Genomic DNA, 10239 nt, shown 5'->3' on the forward strand with positions numbered 1-10239 from the left:
ATATTCATCTATTTTAATTTAGAATTTCTTTTTTATTCTTTTTTTTTTTTACAAAAAATATAAATAGATTATTAACTTTACACATTCATATTGGGTGGTTTTAATATTACATATAATTTTGCTTTTACATATTCATCTACTTTAATTTAAATGTTTATAACTAAATAATGAAAGTTTTGTAACTAAAAAACCAAAAACAAAACAATATCTATACATATCTATACCATATATAATAATGGAAGTTTTGTAATAAATTTTATAAAGTTCTTTATGCACTACATCTTTAGCATCTTTTCTTATTTTTAGTTTTTTTTTTTGGTTGCAATTCTTACTTTGTTCAACTTTTCATCTTCTTCAACCATTGTTTTATTAGTTCAATCTTTCACCCCCTCCAATAAATAAATAAATATATATATATATATATATATATATATATATATTTTAAATTCTCATTTGATTCCTTTTAGGTTTTTAAATTTTTTCCTTTATGTCTTCTTAAATTCTACAGTTTCACTTTGTACAACCTTTCATTTACTTCCATCTTAATTTTCATATAAATTTATTTTTCTTCATTTCCACTTCTCTCCCCTATTCCTTCCAAGTTGTCTACAACAAAAAGGTCAATACCCTCTCTCTTTCTCCAATTTTGTTTCTCTTTTGGTGAATTTTTTAATTGTTTCAACCATTTTTTTTCTACTAATGGTTCTTTTTGTTATTGTTGATTTAATTTTCACATCACATCTGTTATCTTTTTGGTAAATTTATATCGACTTTTATGCATATTTAGGTAGTTTGGCATTCCAATTTCCGATCACAAGTTCTTTTTCTTTATAGATTTGATTTGGATTAATAATTAGTTGTTTTGCAAGTTAGAATTTGATTTTTTTTTTATAGTGATCAATCTAGATGTTAAACTATGAGACTTTACTAATTTATTTTTTTATTTTTTAATTCTTTGGGGGTGGACAAAGTACTCTTAATAGTTGTTTTAGAAGCACTCTATAATGCCATTAATTCAGAGAAAAGCAAAAGTTAGTCAAACGAAAATAATCGAATGGGTGATGTGGGGCCCAATGAGTTATGGGCCAAAGCCCATTTGCCCTTAGAGAGTCCGAGAGCCCAATCCGAGGAGAACTGTGGCCCAAGCTCTATGACGCAGAGCACAGACCAATTTTGGGAGGCAGCCGAGGACAGTTTAGTCCTCGGCAGGCCCCTAATCCCCCCAGAATGAAGGGATAAATTCGTAAGGGAATCCAAGATACCTTGGGGCGATTACCCTAACTACCCTTCTGGATAAGGCCCAGCGCCTGACAGAGCCGTACTCTGCAGCTTTATCAAGTCATCCCCAACAATTCCGGGATTAGACTGATGGGACAAATGTCAGTATTTGTAAAGACTGACCCTACACGTGGACGAAGGACAGCGAACGCACACTAGTATAAAAGGAGAAGTAAGTGAATCTAGCAGGGGGGGGAAAAAGAGAAAAGAGAGACTTCATGAATAAGATCGTCGGAACGATCCATGCACAGAACAGAGAAAGTCTTCCGTTGGACAGCCGGAAAGGACCACAAGGGTCCTCGGATCAAGTCCGAGGAGCCCAATCTCAGAAGTTGCAACATGGTGGGGCTTTAAACGTTTAGGCCCAGTCCATTTTCCACAGGGACCTTTCTGAAATCCAGACCGGACCATCGCCCCATGACCAAGCCCAAGCTTTTCCAGCCCACTCTCTACAAATCGTATTGTGAGGGATCTCTCCCGCGTGAACCCAAAAATGTCACTGGGCCGCGCAGGAATCGTGTCCTTACAATTGGCGCCGTCTGTGGGAAAGCATGCGCGCTTGGCGCAGGTGGCGGTGGAGTCAACTCTCTACTAAGCAAAAATTCACGGAGCTTCCTCCGTCTCCTTTGACGTGCAGCTGTTGTTCCGACATAAACTTCTGCTAGGGGCTACTCCTTGCAGCGCCCATGGCGTAGATGGGAATTTGGAGGAAGAAATCTTCATGGAACAACCAGAGGGGTTCAAGAAACCTGGTACGGAGAATCTTGTCTGCAGATTGAAGAAGTCACTCTATGGGCTTAAACAATCTCCCAGACAATGGTAAAGGGTTCAATATATAATGAGTCGAAAATGAAAATAAAGGAATACTTTTTTTTTTCAATACGTATGACCTAACCCAACCAAACAAATATGTATGATGAAATCAAATAGATTTTGACTTCAAGCATTAGAATTAGATCTCCTGTCTTAGTTAAGAGGAGTCATGGAAAGAACAGCCCTAGGGGCTCTTGGCCTCAAGCCGGCTCTCCCCGCCCTGATCTAGGGGCTTACATCCGAAAAACAAACAAATACCAAAAACAAATCTCATAAGCTTTGGACAGAACCAAGGTCTTGCATGGTCCTCGGACTCAAACCTATGGGGAAACCAAGTACAAGAGATCAATATCAAAAGTTTTGGACAGAACCAAGGCCTTGCATGGTCCACGGACTCAAGCCTGTGGGGAAACCAAATACAAAAAACAAATCTCGTAAGCTTTGGACAGAACCAAGGTCTTGCATGGTCCTCGGACTCAAACCTATGGGGAAACCAAGTACAAGAGATCAATATCAAAAGTTTTGGATAGAACCAAGGCCTTGCATGGTCCACGGACTCAAGCCTGTGGGGAAACCAAATACAAAAAACAAATCTCGTAAGCTTTGGACAGAACCAAGGTCTTGCATGGTCCTCGGACTCAAACCTATGGGGAAACCAAGTACAAGAGATCAATATCAAAAGTTTTGGACAGAACCAAGGCCTTGCATGGTCCACGGACTCAAGCCTGTGGGGAAACCAAATACAAAAAAAAAAACAAATCTCATAAGCTTTGGACAGAACCAAGGTCTTGCATGGTCCTCGGACTCAAACCTATGGGAAACCAAGTACAAGAGATCAATATCAAAAGTTTGGACAGAACCAAGGCCTTGCATGGTCCACGGACTCAAGCCTGTGGGGAAACCAAATACAAAACAAATCTCGTAAGCTTTGGACAGAACCAAGGCCTTGCATGGTCCACGGACTCAAGCCTGTGGGGAAACCAAATACAAAAAAAATAAATCTCGTAAGTTTTGGACAGAACCAAGGTCTTGCATGGTCCTCGGACTCAAACCTATGGGGAAACCAAGTACAAGAGATGAAAATCAAAAGTTTTGGACAGAACCAAGGCCTTGCATGGTCCACGGACTCAAGCCTGTGGGGAAACCAAATACAAAAAAACAAATCTCGTAAGCTTTGGACAGAACCAAGGTCTTGCATGGTCCTCGGACTCAAACCTATGGGGAAACCAAGTACAAGAGATCAATATCAAAAGTTTTGGACAGAACCAAGGCCTTGCATGGTCACGGACTCAAGCCTGTGGGGAAACCAAATACAAAAAAAACAAATCTCATAAGCTTTGGACAGAACCAAGGTCTTGCATGGTCCTCGGACTCAAACCTATGGGGAAACCAAGTACAAGAGATCAATATCGTAAGTTTTGGACAGAACCAAGGCCTTGCATGGTCCACGGACTCAAGCCTGTGGGGAAACCAAATACAAAAAAAAACAAATCTCGTAAGTTTTGGATAGAACCAAGGTCTTGCATGGTCCTCGGACTCAAACCTATGGGGAAACCAAGTACAAGAGATCAATATCAAAAGTTTTGGACAGAACCAAGGCCTTGCATGGTCCACGGACTCAAGCCTGTGGGGAAACCAAATACAAACAACAAATCTCGTAAGCTTTGGACAGAACCAAGGTCTTGCATGGTCTTCGGACTCAAACCTATGGGGAAACCAAGTACAAGAGATCAATATCCAAAGTTTTGGACAGAACCAAGGCCTTGCATGGTCCACGGACTCAAGCCTGTGGGGAAACCAAATACAAAAAACAAATCTCGTAAGTTTTGGACAGAGCCAAGGCCTTGCATGGTCCACGGACTCAAGCCTGTGGGGAAACCAAATACAAAAAACAAATCTCGTAAGTTTTGGACAGAACCAAGGTCTTGCATGGTCCTCGGACTCAAACCTATGGGGAAACCAAGTACAAGAGATCAATATCAAAAGTTTTGGACAGAACCAAGGCCTTGCATGGTCCACGGACTCAAGCCTGTGGGGAAACCAAATACAAAAAATAAATCTCGTAAGTTTTGGACAGAACCAAGGTCTTGCATGGTCCTCGGACTCAAACCTATGGGGAAACCAAGTACAAGAGATCAATATCAAAAGTTTTGGACAGAACCAAGGCCTTGCATGGTCCACGGACTCAAGCCTGTGGGGAAACCAAATACAAAAAAACAAATCTCGTAAGCTTTGGACAGAACCAAGGTCTTGCATGGTCCTCGGACTCAAACCTATGGGGAAACCAAGTACAAGAGATAAATATCACAAGTTTCGGACAGAACCAAGGTCTTGTATGGTCCTCGGACTCAAACCTATGGGAAAACCAACTACTCGTAAGGAAAAACTACATTACGTAGAATTTGGATTCATCTGAGGAAAACTCTCCACTCACCATTTGGTCAGTTCCCAAATCGCGTGGATTCTCAAGTCTGCTCTTAGATCTGCAGCACCAAGGGAATCGATGAGACATAGGGCAATACGTCACCTGAGAAACGATTTGAGCTCTTTACTCTCCGTCAACTCCTCGGACGGTACTCTCATACTTATCACAGAATATTCAATTGCTATCTTTGCTAGTTTCCTAAGTTAAACTTGCTATGAATTATCGTCGTAATGTTTGGTAATGTTGGCACATTAGAATTGATTGGATTATGTTTCAAAACTTCCTGCTCTAAGTATCATTGAAGAAACAAACGCAGGGAGCACACCCTTTCACAAAATAATGTTGCAAAAAGAGTAGTATTCAAAATAAGTAAGCAAAATTTCCTTTTTTATTAAAACAAAGAAACAGTACAGCATACAACGAAAGGCTGAAATCAACTCGTGATAAAACTTGCTACATGATAGAAAGGAAAGTTACAAGGGAGCAAAAGAAGGCCGAGGAGGTAGCACAGACGAGAGGTTGGCTACTGCTTCGAGGCCTTGTCCCTTCCTCCATGCTTTCGCATGCCCATAACTCAGGCAGCAAGAGAACCTGACCTCAGGCTAACACCATCTACAGAAAAGGTGCAGGGAGCCGGAAGTTGAGAAGCCCCCGCAAAAATTTGCCGGCTATAAGGTAGACAGTGCTGATGGTGAAAATTCCTTCTTCGGACATACCAAAAATCTGGCATGACCAGAACCTGCTTCGGATTTTGACTAAAAGCAGGGGAAACACCCTCTCCCCTCGGTCGAAGTGGAAATTTCTCTTGAGTTTATGCTTCCTTGGCCTATACATCACTCTTTTGAGCCCCAGGAGAACGTGGCGCCTCTGCGGCGGAGAGAGTTCTTCTTCCCCAACCCTCATCTCAAACATGACTTACTGCGGGAGGAAGCTGAAGGAGGAGACTAAGGAGCTGATGCCTAGGCAAAGAAACTTGCTCTCTTATTTATTTGAGGAGATAGGGTGGTGACATTTAATTAGCACAGCTTCCCAAGGAACGCTACAGACAAAACGTCTCCAGCTCGACTTCCAACAAACCTCTGCAACGACAAGACTAAAGGAGCCTCGTGGAGGTGCACCTCAAACATCGGGACACCCAAAAGTACCGCGTGGCCAAAGACTATGGAAATATCTCCTGATCTGTGGGCCTAGTAAATTCGCGGCCCACGCCCTTTCTACATGATGGCCCACGGACTACGGCCCACGCTGGGTAAAAACTAATGCCGAGGATGGCCTCCTGCTCGGCCGCATACGAGATACCTAAGGAGAGGGAATAAAGCAAAACCAAGGCCTTGCATAGTCCTCGGACCCAAACACGGCATCAAGCCTCCAGTTCTCTCCTCGGCCAGCATGGGTAATCATTACTTTTCACTGGTCGGCCTTATTGGGCCAAACACTTCTATTAGAGTTATGGCGACATCTTTTTATTATCAAGTATTTTGGTCTTAATTATCATCGGTTTAGATACTTTCTTATTGAGCCGAGCAGCATTTACCAATATACAAAAACATAAACAGAATATGCAAAATGAAATAATAAACACTTTTATTAATATAAGAGATTATTACAATGTACGAAAAAGGGCTCAAACAAGCCTATACAAAAGGAGAACTGCTGAAGCAACGATAACACTCGCAGTACAGAGAAGTAGACAGTCAGGCTTCTTCTAAACTCATCTTCAAGGTCTCTTCAGTCTCTGCCTCAACATTGCTCATATCATGACAAGAACCTTCTTCGGAAGAGGATGAAGAACAAGGAAGAAGAATTGAAGGAGAAGGAAATAGTAAGGAAGAAATCAATGAAGAAGATGGAGGAGATGAATGAGGAAGATGGAGGACATGAGTAAAGAAGGAGGAGAAGAAGAGAGAAGGGATGAAAAGAAAGAAAAGGAGCAAAAGAGGGAGAAGGGAAGGCACCAAGACGGAACTGGTGCTGGGAAGACTATAAGAGGAAGGCGGAGGAGGGCACCAAGGAGCAAAAGAGGGAGAAGCAGAAGCACTTAGCCCCTGCCTCAGCCCTGACTCCTAACACGTTGGTGCCATATTAGGTACGCTCATGAGGAGCCGGGTGGTGCTGGTCTTGGTTGTTCTCGACTCAGTCACGCCGAGAGTTCGACACGACGAGTCCCTGCTTCGGATTTTGGCTGAAAGAGAGGCGAGACAGATCTTAAGTCTGCGCCACCCTTGCCCTGATCGAGCCATTTCAAGCTTTATCAGAATATGGTGTCTAGAGGAGGGGCATGATTTCTTCATCATTTGTCGTGATCTCATAAGAATGGAAGGGGGTTAGTACGAAAGTGATGGCCTCCTGCTTGCCTTCTTATAGGAAGAGCAGAACGGATGGCATTAAATGCATTCAGCTTTCCCAAAGAATCTGAAGAAAAAAGAGGCGTCCGTTCCACTTCTCCACCTTATCAAATGAGCCGCCGGATATAAATGAGCCTCGTTAAGGGGATTCATTAAGGGCGCGTCTGGGACAGCCAAGCGACAGGAGCGGATCACGAGCGGATTAAACGGAATCCCTTGAAAACCGGCCAACTTCCTGGACAGGTGGAAAACCGCCCACATTAATGCAAGGCTAACTTAAACGAGCCATACTGAAGGCCCGGGTTTACCAAAACCCTCCTTTCCAACCAAGAATTCGGATAGAAGGGTTTTGAGGGGCTATTGTGGGGCCCAATGAGTTATGGGCCAAAGCCCATTTGCCCTTAGAGAGTCCGAGAGCCCAATCCGAGGAGAACTGTGGCCCAAGCTCTATGACGCAGAGCACAGACCAATTTTGGGAGGCAGCCGAGGACAGTTTAGTCCTCGGCAGGCCCCTAATCCCCCCAGAATGAAGGGATAAATTCGTAAGGGAATCCAAGATACCTTGGGGCGATTACCCTAACTACCCTTCTGGATAAGGCCCAGCGCCTGACAGAGCCGTACTCTGCAGCTTTATCAAGTCATCCCCAACAATTCCGGGATTAGACTGATGGGACAAATGTCAGTATTTGTAAAGACTGACCCTACACGTGGACGAAGGACAGCGAACGCACACTAGTATAAAAGGAGAAGTAAGTGAATCTAGCAGGGGGGGGAAAAAGAGAAAAGAGAGACTTCATGAATAAGATCGTCGGAACGATCCATGCACAGAACAGAGAAAGTCTTCCGTTGGACAGCCGGAAAGGACCACAAGGGTCCTCGGATCAAGTCCGAGGAGCCCAATCTCAGAAGTTGCAACATGGTGGGGCTTTAAACGTTTAGGCCCAGTCCATTTTCCACAGGGACCTTTCTGAAATCCAGACCGGACCATCGCCCCATGACCAAGCCCAAGCTTTTCCAGCCCACTCTCTACAAATCGTATTGTGAGGGATCTCTCCCGCGTGAACCCAAAAATGTCACTGGGCCGCGCAGGAATCGTGTCCTTACAGGTGACATATTTTAGCTTTTACAATTGTATTTTTAATTATTATCATTATTTTATAACAATGCATATATAGAAATTAAATTCTTAGATTTTGCTAAGAATTGTTTATTTGATAATATTTTTTGGGTGGACAAAATTGCAACTTTTGCAAAGAAATAACCTTAATAGGTTATCAACAATAAATTTTTTTCCTAATTGGTCCAATTAATCATTATTAAGTTTTATTAATTTTTAGTTATGTTTTTCAGTGTTTTGGATTATAGGGTAAAGAAAATAGGGTTTGAGAAAGTTTGTTTAAAGCTAAAAGAATAATTTCTAAATTTTATGTTATTTTTAATGATTCACAAAATATTATAAATAAGTTTTATTAATAAATAAATAATTTTATTAACTTACATTTTGAATTTTTGAGAAAAATTTTATTGTTTTTATTTTGGTATGACAAAATGTATATTTATTTATGATTTATGATTGTTTCCCTAATAAATAAAAATATGATTATGAAATACATTACTCTTTATTAAATTAATTCAAATTGTAAAAAATAAATTTATTTAGACCATCTTAAAATATATATATATATATATATATATATATATATATATATATCACTAACAACATGCAGGTTCGCAACTAATTCGAATGATTACTTTTGATTCTGCGAAGAGGTTGGATTGCCATCTTGATTGTGAAACCCTTCGAGCATATTGATAGTCGTGTGAGTGTCGGCTTTCTTTATTGACTTTGATGGGTTTTGTTAGCTATTTAGCGTGAATTTTCAAATTTAAAATAGGGTAAGAAGAACGGACATTGTATTAGGTATCTCTCACTTAGCACATGTGAGTGACGTGACATGGGGAGACCTTTTAGCCCATCTAGCACGTAAGGAAAAAAAAAAAACTTAGCAGGTCTAGCACGTTAGAGGAGGGATAGTTCAGTCTTTACCTGCAACTAAATGCTTATAAAATTAGTTATTTCTCCACTATTATCTTCTCCATTTTCTATCATCTCTATTTCACCTCAATCAAATGGACATTGTATTAGGTATCTTTCACTTTGCACAATTGGTTAATAAAGGCCAAATTTATTAAGCTACACGTGAGTAACATGACATGGGGAGACCTTTTAGCCTGTCTAGCACGTAAGAGGAAAAAAAAAAAAAAAAAAAAAATCCTTAGTAGGTCTAGCATGTTAGAGGAGGAGGAGGGATAGTTCAATCATTACTTGCAACTGAACACCTATAAAATCAGTTATTTCTCCACTTTTCTTTTCTCCATTTTCTATCTTCTCTGTTTCACCTCAATCAAATGGAGATTGTATTAGGTATCTTTCACATAGCACAATTGGTTAATAAAGGTCAAATTTATTAAGCTACATGTGAGTGACATGACATGGGGAGACCTTTTAGCCTTTCTAGCACGTAAGAAAGAAGAAGAAGAAAAAAAAAAAAAACTTAGAAGGTCTAACACGTTAGAGGAGGAGGAGGGATAGTTCAGTCATTACCTGCAACTAAACGCCTATAAAATTAGTTATTTCTCCACTATTCTCTTCTCCATTTTCTATCCTCTCTTTTTCACCTCAATCAAATTGACATTGTATTAGGTATCTTTCACATAGCACAATTGGTTAATAAAGGTCAAACTTATTATGCTACATGTGAGGGACATGACATGGGGAGACCTTTTAGCCTATCTAGCACGTAAGAGAAGAAGAAAAAAGAAAAAGAAAAAAGAAAAGAAAAAAAACCTTAGCAAGTCTAGCATATTAGAGGAGGGAGCAGGAGGGATAGTTTAGTCATTACCTGTAACTAAATGCCTATAAAATTAGTTATTTCTCCACCATTCTCTTCTCTATTTTCTATCTTCCCTGTTTCGCCTCAATTAAATGGACTCATATATGTCTATAACTCACAATGTGAACTATTTCCATTACTTCCATATAGGGGATGATCATCGAAACCATTTTGTATGTTAATTGACATATATCTATACTACTATTTAAGGGGTTTCTCTTGTTTGGGATCCTCACTTTTTGGTTCAAAAATTCCCATACATCCGTATGTTTAAGTAGAGACAAAACTAAATGACAATTCGGTAAAAATACAACTCTAACTTCCACTAAAACATTGCCTAAAAAATAGAGCCACTCTCCTATTGATTTTCAAATTTCTTTATCTACTTATAAATTATATTCTCAAAATAAAAATTATATATATAAAATAAATACATAGTTTTTTTTTTTTTTTTTTGGGCTACAAAATAGGACTACTAAAAAAA

This window comes from Quercus lobata, chromosome 5 (genome assembly GCF_001633185.2).
Source record: "Quercus lobata isolate SW786 chromosome 5, ValleyOak3.0 Primary Assembly, whole genome shotgun sequence".
Classification (NCBI taxonomy): Eukaryota; Viridiplantae; Streptophyta; class Magnoliopsida; order Fagales; family Fagaceae; genus Quercus; species Quercus lobata.